The sequence below is a fragment of the Dendrobates tinctorius genome, unplaced genomic scaffold, assembly GCF_039654945.1.
Source record: "Dendrobates tinctorius isolate UK_male_01 unplaced genomic scaffold, ASM3965494v1 ptg000027l, whole genome shotgun sequence".
NCBI lineage: Eukaryota > Metazoa > Chordata > Amphibia > Anura > Dendrobatidae > Dendrobates > Dendrobates tinctorius.
The window spans coordinates 4,341,258-4,362,008 of record NW_027361695.1 but is presented as its reverse complement, the minus strand read 5'-3'; the positions used below and the strand labels follow the sequence as shown (position 1 = coordinate 4,362,008).

Below are 20,751 nucleotides of genomic sequence, written 5' to 3'. Positions count from 1 at the left end.
TGTAGCACAACTACTGGAAGCTGCAGGCAGACAGGACATATCCTGGAAACTGCAACAGGTAACAGAAGTACTGGAAGCTGCAGTCAGACAGATAGGAGAGGCACTGGAAGCCGCAGGCATACAGGACATGTCCTGTAGATTGCAGACAGGTGACCGTGGCACTGGACACCCCAGGCAGGCAGGAAGTGTACTGGAGACCACAGACAGGTAGAAGACACTGGAAGCCACAGGAGAGGAGACATCTGGGAGACCGCAGACAGGCAGCAGATGTACTGGAAGCTGCAGGTAGACAGGAGACATCCTAGAGACTCCAGACAGGTAGCACAGATACTGGAAGCCGCAGGCAGACAGGACTTGGGAACACTAATACAGCTGTGGGTCTTAGTGAGCCTTATACATGCTCAGGCAGATAATAACATGGGCTGAGACTGGGTCGTCTGCAAAATCTGACATCGAACACAACAGAGTTTAGCAGACCGGGATGAGGGAAGCCCAGATCCGAGACAGGTTCGTGACATTTTCTAGATGTCCTAAACAGTGTAAAGGGGTCTTCATCAGAGAAAATAACTTTACCCCCCCATCCTCTGTAGTCCAACTGATGTACTTCCTGCATTATGTCAGTTTGTCTTAGATGTTTTTCTTGGAGAAAAGTGGCTTCCTTGCTGCTCTTCTTGACAGGCAAGTCTGTACCTCTAGGTTCATGGGTGAGGGCTTTTCATCCATGGAGGGGGCACGATCACAACTCTGCCTAAAAACACTGCCATGAATAAAGAATGGGATCGAAACCTCCTCCAAGAGCAACTTCTCCCCACCATCAAGGAGCAATGTGGTGATGTTGATGCTTTTTGCAGCATGATGTAGACCATATCACAAGGCAAATGTGATAACTAAGTGGCTCGATGAACAGAACATTGACATCTTTGATCTGCAGCCAAGAAACTCCACAGATCTCAATCCCATTGGAAACCTGTGGTCAATCCTCAAAAAGTGACAAACAAAAACACAAAATGTGTAATAAAGTCGAAGCCCTGGTGAGACAAGAATGGGAGTTGATCAGTCTGGATCTGGCTCAGAAGCTGATATCCAGCTGCCAAGGCGAAGGGGACAAGTCTTGGAAAATAAGGGGAAACACTGGAAACACTGAGTTTTTTCATAAACTTGATATATTAATAAGAGTTTAAACATGGTTTATAATTGTTTAATTATTCTTAGCAATCAGAGAAACATCAGACTAAAAGATCTAAAAACACCGAAGCAGCGAACTGTGAAAACCAAACTTTGTGTCAGGCTGAAAACGTTTGGCCAGGACCGTACAGGTCCTTTTGTAGCGCTGTGTGTGGCTCCATGGTTACAAACTACGAGCCTGGTTTGGTCATGTCCTGCAATCATGTGCTATTTCCCCTTTGCAAATTCCAACATGTTAGTACTTTTTATCAACAGCGTAAATCTTTAAAAAAAAATGAATACCTAATAACAAAATGATACTAACGAACATAAAAATCCCAAATTACAAGACTTTTGTAAGTTCCTCCCATTCCGACAAAAAGTAAGTCAAAACAGTAACTGATTTTGCAAAACAATTTTCCCCTTTATTTGAACCAGTTCTAGAAACAATCTTGCAAAAAAAAAAAAGTAGGATGTTTGCAAAAAGTTTTGGCGAAGTTACCTATCTTGGGATACATATTTCTACAGATCTCGGGAACTACGGGAACTGGAGGGCCATTTTTATTTGCTTTGTCCCCGGACCGTGCTCTCATTAGTTTGCGGGAACTGGAGGGCCATTTTTAGCTGCTTCGTCCCCGTACCGTGCTCTCGTTAGTAAACTTTATTTATACAACCCCGACAAACAAAAATTCAAGAGAAACAGGTGTGATTTTACATGTTAGTTACTAGGTTGCTTCTTCCCCACAACATGTTTATGTGCATGGTGCACCGGAGTGAACGGATGTCTACTCTTTGCAACAGCGGTCAAGCATACTTGATTACATCTGACGTGGGGGGGAGGGGGGATGTGACTGCAGGAAGGTTTTTCTACAGCGCAAAGTAAATCATGGACATTCAGGAGACTTGATGCATGGCTAATCAAACTAATGTTTGTTTTATTAAACGCTTCTCTTGAAGATATTGCAAAAAAGTAGACGGCCACATCCTATGAGTCACATGAGAAAGGAGCAAGTGTAACGATACGCAAGATAAAACACATAAACAAGAGCCTTCAGTAGTGTTCTAATATACAAAATATACAAACAAACCCATAATAAATTACAAGGAAATGTTAACCTGGAGTTGGCAACTACAAGCTCCTTCTCTTTTTCACAAACATTGATTTCTCTATATATAAGGCAGCTGGATACAACAGGCGCCCTTACCCACTGCACCAGTTTAATGCAGAGCTAAACCCCATCCCTTTAATAAAGGAAATTGCTAAATCAAATGCTGTGACGCTTCAGGGGTTTTGGCAGCGTCCGAGAGTGGACCCTCTGGGTGGCGGAACTGAGGCCCCCGGGACGAGCGCACCAGGTGGAACCAACCCCTATACAGGGACCGTTAGGGGCAGGCCCGCGGGGAATCAGACACCGCGACAGCTGGAACCAAAAGGGCCGGCCCGAAGGACCGGAGTGGCCACAGGCAGGACTGAGAGGCTGCACCGGAACCAAAGTACGGGGCTCCGTATGGAGAGGGCGAGGAGAGATACAGAGCAGTAGTACCAGAGGAAATGAGGACGACAGACAGCAGGCAGGGGAACAGGACAGGGAACGGCCACACACTAGAGGGCGGAACGGGAGCGCAGAACAGGGGAGCGAAGGCTAAAAAACACGGACCAGGCAGGACGGAGGACAGGCAGAGAGACAGGGGAACAAGCAGTGGCAGAGACAGCAAGGCTGGGACAAGGATCAACCACAGGACAGAGGGAGAACCTATAGAGTAAATATAGGCGGCCAAATTAGTGCAAAGGACTCACATAATAACCAGGTGTCCTCCCCTTATGGGAGACGCCTGATATATCCCCTGCTGGCAGGCGATTGGCTGACCGCTAATCGGCCACCGCCCACTGCAGGGTTAAACAACCCGACAGGCGCACGCCCATGCCCTAGTGTGCATGAGCAGGAGGGGAGCTGCCCGAGAGACAGGCGGAGAAGGCGCGCGTGAGCAGGAGGGAGGAGGGAGCGCGCGACCAGCCGGGTAAGTGACTGCTGCGGGGGGGGACCCGATGCCAGTGGGACAGCGGTGGGCACGGCCGCTGCTGTTACAGTACCCCCTCCTTACATCTCCCCCTTCTGAGATTGGCCAAAAACTTTCAGAATTTGTGGGTCATTTACATTTTCCCGAGGCTCCCAGGACCTCTCCTCGGGACCGAATCCCTTCCAATCGATAAGGAATAAGGTTCTTCCCCTGACCTTTTTCATGGCCAAAATGTCTTTAACTTCAAAGACGTTGTCATCCCCAATTGGCTGAGGGGAAGAGATAGGAGCAGGGCGGAACCGGTTGAGAATGACAGGTTTAAGGAGCGAGACATGGAAGGCGTTAGGAACTCGGAGTGAAGCCGGCAACCTCAATTTGTATGCAGCGTCGTTAATGCGTCCAAGTACTTCAAAACGCCCAATGTACCGGGGGCTCAACTTGTACGAGGGGACTTTCAGACGGATGTGTTTAGTTGAAAGCCAGACTCTGTCACCAGGATGGTATGGAGGAAGGTCCCTTCGTCTTTTGTCCGCATGCTTTTTCATCCGGGCACTGGCGTTCATGAGGGCTTCCCTGGTCTCTTTCCAGACTTGCGCAAAGTCAGCGGCGAGAGCATCTGCCACGGGAACCCCCGAAGACGTGGAAATGGGCAGCGGGATGCCGGGGTTCTGGCCTGAGACCACAAAAAATGGTGACTTGGAAGTGGACTCATTAGGATGATTATTGTGGGCAAATTCTGCCCAAGGAATTAGTGAGACCCAGTTGTCCTGGTGGGCGTTGGAAAAGTGACGCAGGAAAGATGTCAGAACTTGATTGACTCGCTCCACTTGCCCGTTGGTCTGAGGGTGGTAGGCGGAGGAGAAATCCAAAGACGTACCCATGTGCCGACAGAGGGCTCTCCAGAAAGGAGAGGTAAACTGAACTCCCCGATCAGAAACGATGCGTTGAGGAAGTCCATGCAGCTTAAAGATCTGATGGATGAAGATCTCGGCCAACTTAGGAGCCGAAGGAAAGCCGGGTAATGGGATGAAATGGGCCATCTTGGAAAAGCGATCTACTACCACGAGGATAGTAGTGCACCCAGAAGAGGAAGGCAGATCTGTTACGAAATCCATGGCAACTTGCCGGCCAAGGGGCCTCTGGAACAGGTAACGGATGAAGAAGACCGGAGGGCAGATTCCTAGGCACCTTGTCCTGCGCACAGGTAGTACAGGACGCTACATAATCCGTCACGTCTTGGCGGAGAGAGGGCCACCAATAGTAGCGGGAGAGAAGCAAGCGGGTCTTCTTGGTCCCGACGTGTCCTGCAATTTTGGACGAGTGCCCCCAGCGTAGCACTTCCAGTCTTTTGCTCTGTGGAACGAAGGTCCTGCCTTGCGGAAGGGTAGAGAGGCTCACGGGAGCCACGGTAATAACTTTCGCAGGCTCGATGATATATGATGGGGCCTTCTTCATCTCTGGTGACTGCAACGACCTAGAGAGCGCATCCGCCTTGGTGTTCCTATTCCCGGGTCGAAAATGGAGCTTGAAATCAAAGCAAGAAAAGTATAGGGACCATCGGGCTTGCCGGGCGTTGAGTCTTTGGGCGGACTGAAGATAGGCTAAGTTTTTGTGGTCAGTGAAAATAGTAAAGGGGTGAACCGACCCCTCGAGTAGATACCGCCATTCTTCCAGAGCCATCTTTATAGCGAGCAACTCCCGATCTCTGATAGAGTAGTTACACTCGGCAGAGGAAAAGGATTTGGAGAAAAACCCACAGGGAACCAGATGTCCAGATGATGCCCGCTGGGAAAGTACTGCCCCAGCCCCAGTGGAGGAGGCATCCACCTCTAGGATGAAGGGCCTGCTGGCTACAGGGCGATGCAAGATTGGTGCTGACGCAAAGGAGCGTTTCAGGGCAAGGAAGGCATCTTCAGCCTCAGGAGACCAGGTGTTCGATTTGGTTCCTTTTCGGGTCAGGAGCGTGATGGGCTTGGTCACTGAGGAAAAATGAGGAACAAACTGTCTGTAATAAATTAGCAAATCCCAGGAAGCGCTGAATGGCCTTCACACCGACAGGACAAGGCCATTTGAGTACAGCAGAGAGTTTCTCGGGGTCCATCTTCAGCCCAGAATCCGTGATGATGTAACCCAGGAAAGGCAACGAGGTTTGCTCAAACAGGCATTTCTCCAATTTCGCATAGAGACGATGCTCCCGAAGGCGTTGCAGGACCAGGCGGACGCTCCTTCGATGCGAGGAAAGATCGGGTGAAAAGACGAGAATATCATCCAAGTGCACCACAACACAGGAGTACAATAAATCCCAAAAAACCTCGTTGACGTATTCCTGAAACACTGCCGGGGCATTGCAGAGTCCAAATGGCATGACCAAATATTGATAATGGCCATCCCGAGTATTGAAAGCCATCTTCCACTCGTCCCCGGCGCGAATTCGGATCAAATTATAGGCTCCTCGTAGATCTAGTTTGGTAAAGACCCGGGCCCCTCTCAGCCGGTCGAAGAGCTCTGGGATCAGTGGAAGAGGATACAGATTTTTAACGGTGATATTGTTCAGACCTCGATAATCAATGCATGGCCTGAGGGACCCGTCTTTCTTCCGGACAAAGAAAAAACCCGCGCCTGCAGGGGAAGAGGACTTCCGAATGAAACCCTTGGCCAACTTTTCTTGTATATACTCTGTCATGGCCAAGGTTTCTGCTGGAGACAGAGGGTACGTTCTCCCCCTGGGGGGAGTGGCTCCCGGAATCAAATCAATGGGACAGTCAAAAAACCGGTGTGGCGGCAAGGAATCCGCTTCCTTCTTACTGAAGACGTCGGCATACGCGTGATACGGTGCCGGGAGTCCTGGAAGATCAGCTGGCTCCTGTAGCGGATGAGAACGGGCCACCGACAACAGACAGCGCTCCTGGCAAATATTGCCCCAGCGCAGAATCTCCCCAGACCGCCAGTCCAGAACCGGTTCATGCAATCTGAGCCAGGGTAATCCAAGGAGAACGGCGTGGGACAAATTGGACAGTACATAGAAAGCCATCTTCTCCAGATGAAGAGCTCCCACTTGAAACTCTACTTCGGCAGTAACCATGGTGATGAGCTCCGGAAGTGGTCTGCCATCCACAGAGGCAATCGCACGCGGGTTTTCCAAGGTAACCACCGGAATTTGGAACTTGTCAACCTCCTCAAGCCGAATGAAAGCACCAGCCGCACCCGAGTCCACATACGCCTCCACAGATCTACACTCCCGACCTAGAATAATTAAAGCCGAAATGGTAAGGGGCAAAGAGGAATTAGGGTCACCTAGGGATGCCTCTCTTACCTGGCCTAGGTGGAGGCGTTTCCCGGTCTCACAGGACAGGTGCGCAGAAAATTATTGGCTCCGCCGCAATACAGACAAAGGCCCTCCGTCATTCTCTCCCTGCGCCGTTGCTCAGACAATCTTACACGGTCTATCTGCATGGGCTCAGGGGTGGAACTGGCAGAGGGTGAGGAAGAACGTGGAATAGGGGGTTGATAGAGCCTAAAGGATCTCCTCTCTCTGGCTGCCTCCCGAGACCGTTCGAGAAACCGGAGATCTATACGAGTGGCCAGGGATATGAGACCTTCCAGGGTGGTAGGGGTATCCCGTCCAGCCAGCTCGTCTTTTATTTTGCCAGAAAGACCCCTCCAAAAGGCTCCCACCAGGGCCTCATTATTCCATCCAAGTTCCGAAGACAGTGTCCAGAAGCGGATGGCATACTGTCCCACGGTGAGTGAACCCTGATGGAGGTTAAACAGAGCCTCGGTAGTAGAAGCTAACCGCCCAGGCTCGTCAAATACCTTGCGGAACATGTCAAGAAAATTCTGAATACTAGAAACCACAGGATCATCCCTCCCCCACAAAGGATTCACCCAGGCCAAAGCCTCTCACTCAAGGTGGGACACGATAAACACCACCTTGGCACGGTCGTAGGGGTATTGCTGGGGTAACAGCTCAAAGTGCAGTCTGCACTGGTTCAAGAAGCCCCGGCATAGCTTGGGATCCCCGCTATACCTGGGGGGCTTTCCCAGGCGAGATGGCGGGTGAGATACTGGATCCCGGGGTTGGACAGAGGCGGCCGCCGAGGACTGTAGGGAAAGTAGTCGGTCATCGACAGACGCCATGTAATTTAAGATGTGGGATTGGGCGTCGCACTGCTGCGCAAGCTCCTGCTGGAGGCCGGCTAACATGGGAGCGTGCCCTGGGTCGGTGGTTTGAAGGGCGGAAAACCGGGTGTCCATGGACTTCATGAAGGACATTATCCGGGTCTGGTTTTCCCACAAGAAAAGTAATTCCTTTTGCGTAGCGGCTGCGGCTCCAGCGGGGTCCATGGCCTGGTTATACTGTGACGCTTCAGGGGTTTTGGCAGCGTCCGAGAGTGGACCCTCCGGGTCGCGGAACTGAGGCCCCCGGGACGAGCGCACCAGGTGGAATCGACCCCTATACAGGGGCCGTTAGGGGCAGGCCCGCGGGGGATCAGACACCGCGACAGCTGGAACCAAAAGGGCCGGCCCGAAGGACCGGAGTGGCCACAGGCAGGACTGAGAGGCTGCACCGGAACCAAAGTACGGGGATCCGTATGGAGAGGGCGAGGAGAGATACAGAGCAGTAGTACCAGAGGAAATGAGGACGACAGACAGACAGCAGGCAGGGGAACAGGACAGTGAACGGCCACACACTAGAGGGCGGAAAGGGAGCGGAGAACAGGGGAGCGAAGGCTACGGAACACGGACCAGGCAGGACGGAGGACAGGCAGAGAGACAGGGGAACAAGCAGTGGCAGAGACAGCAAGGCTGGGACAAGGATCAACCATAGGACAAAGGGAGAACCTATAGAGTAACTATAGTCGGCCAAATTAGTGCAAAGGACTCACACAATAACCAGGTGTCCTCCCCTTATGGGAGACGCCGGATATATCCCCTGCTGGCAGGCGATTGGCTGACCGCTAATCGGCCACCGCCCACCGCAGGGTTAAACAGCCCGATGGGCGCGCACCCGCACCCTAGTGCGCATGTGCGGGCGGGGAGCTGCCCAAGAGCCAGGAGGAGAAGGCGCGCGTGAGCAAGCGGGAGGAGGAAGCGCGCGACCAGCCGGGTAAGTGACTGCCGCGGGGGGACCTGGAGCCAGTGGGACAGCAGCGGGCACGGCCGCTGCTGTTACAAATGCCTTCTACTTTAAAGGGATGCGTAGTTTAGAAAACTCCCATCCACACACCACATTAGTGAATTCTGAGTCAAGAGCAGTTTCATTGACGGCTCTTGCTCCGGAGGACCAGTCCTGTCCTGCATTGCCAATTATTGAAATGGGCACTGTGTAATGCGAAATCCCACCTGTGAAGGCGCTGCAGGCCAGCAGTACACTTATTGCCAGGTGTCCTAACAGACTCCATGTTAGGGGACACTTTGCGGAAAGGTTATTTTTTAGGGATCCTTGGAACAAATAGAGGTTGTCCAATGTGGACAACCTCATTACGTTTGTCAATAAGCAGCCAATTATGGTCGGTTTCACCAACTTTAATCTCAAGTACATAGGAGTCCTAAGAATATCGTAGAGAATTAAGTCCTCAAAGAAAACATTGGATTTTTCCAAGATGTCTGCACTTCTTCATAACGGAAACATACAAAACACATTGTGTGTCAAGTGTAACGGTTGTTACAAGAGATGGCACCACATCAAATGTCATCTGTTCCCCAAGATCCCTAGATATGGGAAAAATAAAGACTCCTTACCAACTTTTTTTGGGATATAAGTTTATGATGCTTACAAAGTATCCAAGTAACAAAGCAGATCAGAAGGTAATAAAGCTATATAGTTATAGCAAAAGGGGTTTACAGAAAAATTCAAAAACTTTTTCGATCAAAACTTATGAACAACAATAGAGAACATGACACATTCCCCTACTTTGATGATATAAAAAATAACAAACCGAATAAGCTGGAAAAAAAAACTTTCAATAATAACAATCCAAGACTTTTTTTTAATAAAATACTTTATTTAGTATTTTATATATTACCGAAACCCGCTTAATCAATAGCTGAAAAGCCATCACTGCTGGAAATCTATGACGTCTTTTGCGAGTCCTGGATTCTATAAGATTCCCTTTTATTATCTGTATTTAAGTTCTGACCTAGTTCTGCTTCTTGGACTTTTTGTTTTAATTCACAGGACTCTGCGAAACAGATTTTTTCTTTTTTTTTTAAGGTACAATCTGTTCTTTGTTGTCGATTTCTGCTTCAGATAATAGGTGACGATCCCTTCTACTAACTCAAAATTTCCTAATAGTTTTTTCTTATAAAATGGGTTTTCAAAACCAGTCGACTCCTTGAAGGAATAAACTGACCAATCACATGTATAAAAGATATTATGGGAGCAAAGTCTTAGATATAATATGAGCGTCATCTTAAATACAAGAGACCTAAAAGACTCAACATATAGTTAAAAAAAAAAGGAAAAAAATCTGTAATTCATCCTGGAAATGGGAGTCACAAAAAAATAGGTATGAGAAACCAGCAACATTTTTGTTTCTTTTTTCCCACCATCAATTAGTCCTCCAAAATAAACAATGTCTCCCCAACTTCCACACAGTCCTGCAGGGAAAAACGGCAAAGCTAGACTTATGCTTTGTTATTAGAGGGATGATCACACAGCAGGTTTCAGGAGACAGATAATGTTTTAAGAGTTTCTACCTAGAATTTGTCATGGGGCGTATGTTAATTGTTGGAAACTAGTATTAGAAATGTTATCAAGAGTGTATTTTACAGCATTTATTTTTTTAATTAATCATAAAATTACCTAAAATTGTCAATTTTATTTTTTAAGGTCAGAAAATTTGGTACCATAATGCAAGGGGGGTATACAAGGTACTATATACCAAATAAATTAAATTGGAACCCTTCGAATTGTTGGCATTTACCATTACTTGCATTCCTTTTGTGATCAATGGTGTCCAATGCCTGTTTTCCCCATAAACTACACATCCTTTGTAGAAAAGAGTTGCTGACAGTGAAAGCCGTTCTGAAGCCAGCCAAAAACATTAGATGGCTGTCAGACAAACGATGCTTCGACCAATGGTTTGGCCAACAGTCATCTCAGCCGACTTCTGGATAACAGCCACATGGACTTCTTCGGCAGTATATATATAAATTTATCGTGAGCCCTTTCCAAGTTTCCTCTACTTATAGGCAAAATTTAGTGCCCCTTTCTGCCTGAAGTCTCAGATAAATGAGCCACCAAAGTATTGAACACGTCACCAATTTTCTAAGTAAGTTTATTTCTAAAAGGTGCTTTTGACATGAAATTATCACCAACAGTCCATCCAATCCACACAGGCAAATAAATCAAACCATAGCTGCTTCCAAAGTTCTGTCCATAAATTAAATTACCGTATGTGTAATAATGAGAAATGACACAAGGAAAAAGTATTGAACACATGAAGAACGAGAGGTGCAAAAAGCCACGGAAAGTCATGGCACCAGCTAACATTTATCAGTAATTAGAAAGTAATCCTGGCACTCAGTGAAATATATTAGCTGGTTCAACATGTCCAATTACCAAGGAGCCACCCAAAAAGCATCTCATGAAGGGTAAAACCAGTGAGCTGTCTCAAGACCTTTGCAACCTTATTGTTGTATAACAGACTGATGACATTGGTCACAGAAGAATTTCACTGTATGGGCCATAATCTAGAAGTGGAAAGAACATTATTTCACCATAAACCAGCCACGACCAGGTGCTCCCCGCAAAATTTCAGCCTGAGGAGTGAAAAGAATTATCAGAAGAGTTGTCCAACAGCCAATGAGTGGAGAGCTACAGAAAGACCTGGAATCAGCAGACACAATTGTTTAAAAGAAAACTATAAGTAATGGCCTGTATGTACGCTCACCACGCAAGACTCCATTCCTGAACAAAAAGCATGTTCAAGCGCATTTACAGTTTGATCAACAACATTTAGACAAGCCTGTGAAATACTGGGAGCATAAGAAATAGGATAAGCGTGCACTCAGTCACGTTTACTACGAGGTGCTCGTGTAACGGACCTAGTGGTCCCAATATAGACTAAGAGAAGTTCACTGCACACTCTTATGGATTATCTTTCAAAATAGCTTATATTTTATTAACAATCATATGGGAGCGTAACAGAAATATGAGGTAGAAGCGATAACAACACGACGTTTCGGCTCCACCAGAGCCTTAATCAAAAAATCGCTTAATCCAATGCCAGAAGTGGTGAAGGGATAAGGGTCCCTGTAGTTCCAAACAGAGGCTAGTAGTATAATATTGTTCTTGTAATGGTACTGGATCACCATTAAAATGTGATGGATATCTTGTGCAGTAAATGTCCGTAGCGGCACTCCCGAGCGTGTCTGCTGTGTTGGGAGCATACAGTCTGGTCAGATGAGACCAAAATTTAACTTTTTGGATGCCATAATACACAGCATGTTTGGAGGCCAAAAGGCACTGCATATCACCCCAAAAACACCATTCCAACAGTGAAGATTGGAGGTGGAAACATCATGATGTGGGGCTGTTTTTCAGCATACCGCACTGGCAAACTTCATGTAATTGAAGGAAGGATGAAAGAACACATAAAAATAGATATTCTTGATAAAAATCTGCTACCATCTACCAGTATGATGAAGATTAAACGAGGGTGGACTTTTCAGAAAGGCAATGATCCCAAACACACAGCCAATTCAACTCTCAATCAGTTTCGAAGAAAGAAAATAAAATGGCTAGAATGGCATAGACAATCACCGTACCTGAATACAAAAGAAAATGTATGGAAGGAAATAAAGCTCAGAGTTCAACGAAGGAGTCCACAGGACATTCAGGATGTGAAGAGTGTTTGTGTGGAAGAATGGGCCAAAATCACACCTGAGCAATGCCTGCGACTAGTTTATCCATATAGGAGGCGTCTTGAAGCTTCATCACCAACAAAGGCTTTTCGACAAAGTATTAAATACATTTCAGTAATCATGCTCAATACTTTTTCCCTATGTAATTTCTCACTATTACACATAACTTAACTTATGGACAGCTATGGTTTGATTTTCTTTACCTGTGTGTATTGGATGGGTTGTTATCGACATCTGGCGAGAATTTAATGTCAATAGCACCTTTAGAAATATATTTACTTAGAAAATTGGTGATGTGTTCAATACTTATTTCACCCTCTGTATGTTTTGCCATGATGCTTTTTGTTTGCACATTGAAAGGGCAACCTCTGGAAAAAAAAAAAGGATCGTAACAGAAGGATCCGCAAACTCTATGACATCCACATTTTCTGACAACCCTTGTCCAGTTCGGCATCTGTGCATCTCGAAACTCATTAAAAAAACAAAGAAGCCCTACATAAGCAATAGTGTTTTTCCAGCATTTGTCTCTCCTGACACTTAAGTACACAGGAGCGCTCCTGTGTCCTCTATGAAAAAGTCGCTGCCAGACTACTCTACCGTCGGAAAACAAAAGGATCGGCAGTCAGAAATTGGACATGCCAGATCCTTATCATATCTGTCATTGATAAGTCAGGAGGTCCCTATGCACAGGATACTGCTGGCTGAGCCTGTTGATATCAGTGGGTTTCGCCAATGATATGAGGGCTTTAAAGGGTTTGGTTTGGTGTATGATATTAGTCAGCTTCTTCTGACAAAGCCAAAATTTTTGTAATACTGAAGTAAGACAAAGGAAATCCTGAAAGTGTAAACTAAAAATTCATATACAATTTTGAGTTTTTCACCATATCAGCTGCAATGAAGTCTTCTTCATAGACAATGGCTTAGGTGATGGAAGATAAAGAGTGAGATCAATCAGTGGATCGGTCACAGTGGTATCTAAATAAGTTTAAGGTTGAGGTTTAAGCTTGACCTCCTTCCCCAGTTTCATGTCTACATATACAATAGAAGCTGCTTTCGGCAGCAGAGACATTCTCCCTCTGCTCTACAGACAAAGGAGACTAAGCGATACTCCATCCCAACCTTTTCAATGCTCAAGAAAACTATGAGATAAGCAGGAAAAATTTCACTTTTATAAAGTGAAAAAGTTGGTGATCCGCTACTCACAAGTGTAGTAAAAAAACCCACAATGATGGACTGCTCGGCCACTAATTTTCCCTGCAGTGACCCCAACAGGGAAGGTGTAGTATTACAGCTTATCCTTCAAATATATAGGCATTCATGTGCTACATGGTCGCACTGAGAACTCAACAATGAGCCTTACATTGCCATGGTTCTCTGTTCTGGCTCATAGCTAATATCCATGTGCTCTCTTAGGACACCTCAAGTATTCTAAGTGGCCACATGGATATTAGCTGAGGTGTAAAGAACATGAGGTTTAAGAGTTTAGGATTGCAAGAACGTCTTCTTCCCAAAAACTGAGAAGTTCCTGTTTTTATGGAGCTTCTCTTGAAGAACTAGAAAGAAAGGCTAGCCAGTGTGTTTATTACAAGATCTGGCACTTGCAATTTTCTCTGCAACACCTTGAACCAAATTTATCAACCCTGAAAACGATAGTGTTAGTCACAGTCAATCTGAGAAATAGTAAAACCACAAATTCTTCAAAAATTCAATAAAAAAAAAGGTTGGGTGGGCAAAGACCTTGGCAAAAAAAACTTCATGATTCATGCAGAGACTAATTATTATTAGGCATTAAGCTACATAGGTTCTTTCGGTATTTGTAAAAGTTTCAATACGACATGTTAATAATCATTGTGGCAGAAACAAAAACTCGGCTTGTCAAAATACAAAAAAAGCAACTTTGCATAAGACTTTTGGTAAAGAAACAGAGGGGCATCCCCTTGATGCTTTTCGGTATGACCTCTGTTGTCTGTTTCACTCATCTGCCGATTTGGAAGAATGATACGAACATGAGTGACCGACTTATCGAAAGGCAGCCTTCTAGTTTATAACAACATTGAGTCATTACCATAAGGGTTAAAAAAGCACAAACACATCTTAAAAATGTTTAACCACTTAAAGGGTGGTCATTAAGTTAAAAGTTATCCCCCTGTCCAAGGGAGAGGGGACAACTTTTTGATCCCTGGGGGTTCGACGTTCATTCTCCTCCACCGATGCCAAGAACGAGAGCTCTAAAGAGAGTATCAACGGAGGGGAGGTCGATCTTATGCACTGCCACTCCATTCATTCTAATGGAAATGGACACAATGAGGCCACTTTTTCTCTTCCATATTTAAGTTGCGATACCTTTCTCCTTTGATTCTACAAAAATACGATGACCATGGGATGTTACGGGCCTTTCATATTTCTTTTACGTGGAGCAACAATAGTCTGCAGTACTGTACATACAGTGGGGAAAAAAAGTATTTAGTCAGTCAGCAATAGTGCAAGTTCCACCACTTAAAAAGATGAGAGGCGTCTGTAATTTACATCATAGGTAGACCTCAACTATGGGAGACAAACTGAGAAAAAAAATCCAGACAATCACATTGTCTGTTTTTTTTTTTCATTTTATTTGCATATTATGGTGGAAAATAAGTATTTGGTCAGAAACAAAATTTCATCTCAATACTTTGTGATATATCCTTTGTTGGCAATGACAGAGGTCAAACGTTTTCTGTAAGTCTTCACAAGGTTGCCACACACTGTTGTTGGTATGTTGGCCCATTCCTCCATGCAGATCTCCTCTAGAGCAGTGATATTTTTGGCTTTTCGCTTGGCAACACGGACTTTCAACTCCCTCCAAAGGTTTTCTATAGGGTTGAGATCTGGAGACTGGCTAGGCCACTCCAGGACCTTGAAATGCTTCTTACGAAGCCACTCCTTCGTTGCCCTGGCAGTGTGCTTTGGATCATTGTCATGTTGAAAGACCCAGCCACGTTTCATCTTCAATGCCCTTGCTGATGGAAGGAGGTTTGCACTCAAAATCTCACGATACATGGCCACATTCATTCTTTCATGTACCCGGATCAGTCGTCCTGGCCCCTTTGCAGAGAAACAGCCCCAAAGCATGATGTTTCCACCACCATGCTTTACAGTAGGTATGGTGTTTGATGGATGCAACTCAGTATTCTTTTTCCTCCAAACACGACAAGTTGTGTTTCTACCAAACAGTTCCAGTTTGGTTTCATCAGATCATAGGACATTCTCCCAAAACTCCTCTGGATCATCCAAATGCTCTCTAGCAAACTTCAGACGGGCCCGGATATGTACAGGCTTAAGCAGTGGGACACGTCTGGCACTGCAGGATCTGAGTCCATGGTGGCGTAGTGTGTTACTTATGGTAGGCCTTGTTACATTGGTCCCAGCTCTCTGCAGTTCATTCACTAGGTCCCCCCGCGTGGTTCTGGGATTTTTGCTCACCGTTCTTGTGATCATTCTGACCCCACGGGGTGGGATTTTGCGTGGAGCACCAGATCGAGGGAGATTATCAGTGGTCTTGTATGTCTTCCATTTTCTAATTATTGCTCCCACAGTTGATTTCTTCACTCCAAGCTGGTTGGCTATTGCAGATTCAGTCTTCCCAGCCTGGTGCAGGGCTACAATTTTGTTTCTGGTGTCCTTTGACAGCTCTTTGGTCTTCACCATAGTGGAGTTTGGAGTCAGACTGTTTGAGGGTGTGCACAGGTGTCTTTTTATACTGATAACAAGTTTAAACAGGTGCCATTACTACAGGTAATGAGTGGAGGAAAGAGGAGACTCTTAAAGAAGAAGTTACAGGTCTGTGAGAACCAGAAATCTTGATTGCTTGTTTCTGACCAAATACTTATTTTCCACCATAATATGCAAATAAAATGAAAAAAAAAAACAGACAATGTGATTTTCTGGATTTTTTTTTCTCAGTTTGTCTCCCATAGTTGAGGTCTACCTATGATGTAAATTACAGATGCCTCTCATCTTTTTAAGTGGTGGAACTTGCACTCTTGCTGACTGACTAAATACTTTTTTTCCCCACTGTAGATTGTCACTCACAATGGTCCGTGGCCGCACAAACTATATTCCAAATTAACTTGTAGCAATATAAAATATATTTAGCCTGTCGAGAAACCGGAGTACCTGGAGGACACCATTGAAAACAAGGGGAGGACATACAAACTCCATGCAGATGTTGCTCTTGGTTGGATTTGAACCCACAGTCCAAGAGCTATGAGGAGACTGTTCTGCCCTCAGTTCAGTTTAGGAGAACCGCACAAGGTACAGGTATTATGGCTATTGGACAAAAAGAAATACTAAATAATAGTGATGCCCACCAAAGGGGCTTCCACCAGTGTTTAGACCAGGACACAATTGTTGGAAAGAACCAATGATGTCAACAACATGGAGAAGGGCTGGTGGCAAACCAAATGCCCTACATGTCCAGGCTACCGAAGAAGACATATGGAAGGCTGGTATTTGTTAATAAACAAAATAAGTCAAGAAGAGAGTAAGAAATTAAGAAGTCTGAGAAGAAGAGCCTGTGGACAGTCCAACACAAAGTTACCAGTACAAGAAAACGTTGTCACCCTAATCGAAGAGTGGGGCAAGAAGAGCGTATGAACAGTCTAACAAGAAGTTGCCTCCGTAATTATGAAGTGGGACAAATATAGTGCATGTTCGGTCTTACAAAAAGTTGCCTCTCTAATTAAGAAATGGAGCAAGACAACAATGCGACAAGTTGAACAAAAACCAGACTCCATAATTAGGAAGCAGGGCAAGAGGAATGTGTGACATGTCCAACAAAAAATTGCCCCCCTAATTAAAAGGTAGGGCAAGAAGCAGTGCTGTGGAGTTGCAGTTGGAGTCGGAAGTCAGAGTAATTGAGGAGTCGGAGTTGGTGGTTTGGCTTACTCACTCACTCTACAGCCCTGACATGAAGAGGATGTGACCAGTTTTACAAAAATTTGCCTCCCAAAATAGAGAATGAAGCAAAAAGGGCTTGTGCCCGGTAGAACAAAACTTTACCTTTCAAATTTGGAATCAGGAAGAGCAAGTGACCAGTCCAACAAAACTGCAGCCAAAGTTAAGAAGTGGGACAAGAAGGGCGTGTAACCAGCAAAACAAAAAGTTGCCTTCCGAATTATGAAGTTCGGAGTGAAAATTTGACTCTCTAGATAGGAACTGAAGCAACAACACCATACAGCTAGTGTTGAACAAAAAGTTGCCTAGCTAAGAAGTGGAGCAAGGAGAACATGTAGTCATTCTACCAAAAGTGACCTCTTTGTTAGTAAATATCTGGATTAGTACGGAATCTGAAATACAGATTTATGATTACTATGTTTACATATATTTAATTCTTCCCACATCTTGGAATATATAAAAAAAAATAATTGAGGTGTGAAATATGTTTTAGGAGTGACAATAAATACATTGTAACAAGCTGAGAACCATTGTTGTGAGTGACCTCCTGAGCGCAACATGTGCAAAAATTTCCGCCAAGCTCAAAAACAGTGTTAAAACCTTTGATAGGATATTGAGCAAATACGTAAAGCTTTATTAACAAGTTTAATGTGGATGCAAACGACGTGAAAGAACAAGGGTTTGTACAGAAAAGTACGCTCCGCTGTGTGGATGCGTGGACCCCACGGTGTTAATGAAGCATGCTCGCAGGATTGGCTTGTTTGTGCGTTTCTATGCTTTCGGTTTAAAAACCGTTGAGGGGTTATTACCAAGTATGAGTCACACTAATTACAGAACACTACGTGTGAAATTACACTTAATTAGTTACAATAGAGAACACTACTCACATGAATTCAAGATGCAGGAAAAGCGATTAAATTAGGAAACTACACAAAAACAGCAGCAACATCGATCCCTGCTATTTAGAGCTGCTGTCATCCAACTGGGCCCGACTGACTGCTCGGCTAGACAAAAAGTCATCTACTCTGTAGCGCAAAGCCTCCCCCAAATTATGTAGGAATCTCCTAATGTGACAATATTGACAAATATAAGGTAAAACAAGATTAGCTGTTATGGCAGAAGAAGCGTGGTGTTATAGTGCCCAAATAAAAGGGTGACAAAGAAATACGCTCCCTGACTCTGAAATTGCAACGCAAAGAAGGAAATGTCATGGAATTATGGAAATTACAGGATGGATGGACATTGTTTCTGATATGAAAAGAATGGAAAAATGGAAAGAACTTTTCCAAAATATCTCGATTCATTCAGTATTGAGTATGAACCAAGAGCCCTTACTGCGGTCATCTGAAGAACATTCTGCCACTTGGGCAAATAATCAAGATCTGCTGCTGGCAGCTCCTGTTTGATCACTGACTAATGAGGTCCCTGATGTGACCAATGGGAGACAAGTCCGGTGATGATGCAGCCATAAGAGCAGGTTTATGCCATGCAGGGTGCTCATAGCAGCATGAGCAACAAGCAGTCCGGCAATGTTGGGTTGAAAAATGGCTCCTGGGACACTTTGGAGAAATGGCCACATCATAGGCTTTACAGCCAAATCAATGTTACACCGAGCTGTTAATGTAGCTGGAATGAAGAGTTGAGAGGTCTGACTACCAAACATTTGCCATTCCCACACACACACCATATATAAAGACCTCTTCATGGCATAGCCCATGAGGTCTCCAGATGGAAATCAAAGAAATGTAGGCTGGAATGGAGCTCTATCTGTTGTCTTGGAAGCAATATTAGTGTAGTTTGGAGATCAAGTAGGCAATGTCATAAAGAAATCTTCCAATAGAACGAGCCATATGTGGCCTGATGCTGACGTGTTGAAAAAAGGTTCCTGTGATATTTTTACATGCCCTAGTGAAGGCCGCTTCATGGCATTGCCCACGTGGTCTCCAGACCAATCTCCACCTATCATTTCATCCAAGACAAAAGTAGGACTCATCGCTGAAGAGGACAGACCGTTCCAGTCTCCACTGCCAACTTGCCCTTCACAATGATAACTTTTGAGATCGATGACGTGAGGTCAGTGGACAATTGTAATTGGACATCTGGCTCGTAACCCAATTTCATGGACACATCTTCTCATGGTTTGTTTAGACATGGTATGATGCCTTAGGCTTGGTATGTGACGTCTAAATTCACTTGCAATATAGAAAAGATGACTATACGACAGTCTTCTAATCAAGTAGGACCACGTGGGCAATGCCATGAAGAAACCTTCACGAGGGAACGTCACACTGGTCCTACTCCCGGAATTATGGTGTGGGGTGGCATAGTGCATGATAGCCAGACTCCTCTGTTGTTTCACTGTCTACCAATATTAAAGAGTCTCCAATTATTGAAATAGTAATTCACTGTCAAATCGAATTGGAACAATATGCAGCGTTACATTGATTTGGTTATAGAACTCATGCCCATGAGACGGCCATTTCTTCAAAGTGTCCCAGAAGCCAACTCCAGGTCGCATGTCACTCATGCAACTGTGAGCAGCTTCTCCGGACTTGTCTCCCATCGAGCACATCAGGGATGTCATTGGTCGGTGATTACACAGGGAGCTGCCAGCAACGAATTTTGATGATTTGGTACTCCAAAGAATTCAGTGCGACAGAAGCCTCCTCAGATGACCACTAATAACCTCACTGATAGCAGCCGAGGCCGTAAGTGTGGCGATTTCTGCTTTTGGCTCATACTCCAGATTGCCTAAATCCAAATGTTTTGAAATTTTTGCTTCAACTTTTTTAAAATTTGCAGATTAGTAACACATTTAAGATTTCCAGAATTTCATGACTTTTCCTTCTTGGTGTTGCAATTTCAATGTTGAGGAGTTGTCACAGCCATGTCGAGTCCTCCAAAGATTTACTGTAGTTAGGTTATTGACAGTGAATGGAGCAGCAGCTGCACGTGCTCACAAACAATATACTGACTTTGGAACTCCCATTTTTAGGATCAGTGAGCAAACTACCAACGATAACCACCCCTAGTTTTTCTAATCCTAGGCAACCCCTTTAATACACATGGGACCAACTACTTTTACAACCTATATGCTTACAGATGATTTTTTTTTTTTTTTTTTTTAACTTATGACTCATTAAAGTTTGGTCTGAAATGAACACTGTCACTCAAACAACCAAAGGAAAAGGGAGAGGTTTCCCAGAGAAGACACAAGTTCCTGTGTTTCTCCTATCTCCAGTCCGTCCCATAGATATGCCAACGGGACTGCCGCCATCGCAGATTTATTGTCAGTTCTTTTTATTTATTTTTTTTTTAGAATATATTGAACAAAAAACGTTTCTACACAAAAGAAAAATAACACAATACATAAAACAAATAAAAAATGAAACAATGTAAGGAATATTTCATTCTGTCTTATTTCACTGCATTTTCAACTCTTTTCGAGTTTTTTGTTTGCTGCAGCGTTTACTATGTTTAGTCTGCAATTCACCAAATTTTCTAAAAATGATTTCCAGACTCATAATTAATTTGCATAAAAAAGCACCATAACTTTGCATATAGATCATATTCTCTAGCTTGAACTGATCTTTTATTATACTCCATAGCTGAATGTATAATTATGCAGGTGTTATAAGAGCTCAGTTAGTGGTGTATCTGACAACTGTTGACTGCTTCTAATAACGGCAGAATAGTGAGTGCAGCTCTGGAGTATAATACAGGATGTAACTCAGGAGCAGTAATGTAATGTATGTACACAGTGACTGC

General features: G+C 44.7%; 1 protein-coding gene across 10 annotated transcripts in view; it reads right to left on the bottom strand.

The window, feature by feature from the left end:
• FOXP1 (forkhead box P1) overlaps positions 1 to 20,751 on the bottom strand; it is a 794,287-nt gene that overhangs the window by 488,578 nt on the left and 284,958 nt on the right. The gene's annotated exons all lie outside the window — the stretch shown is intronic.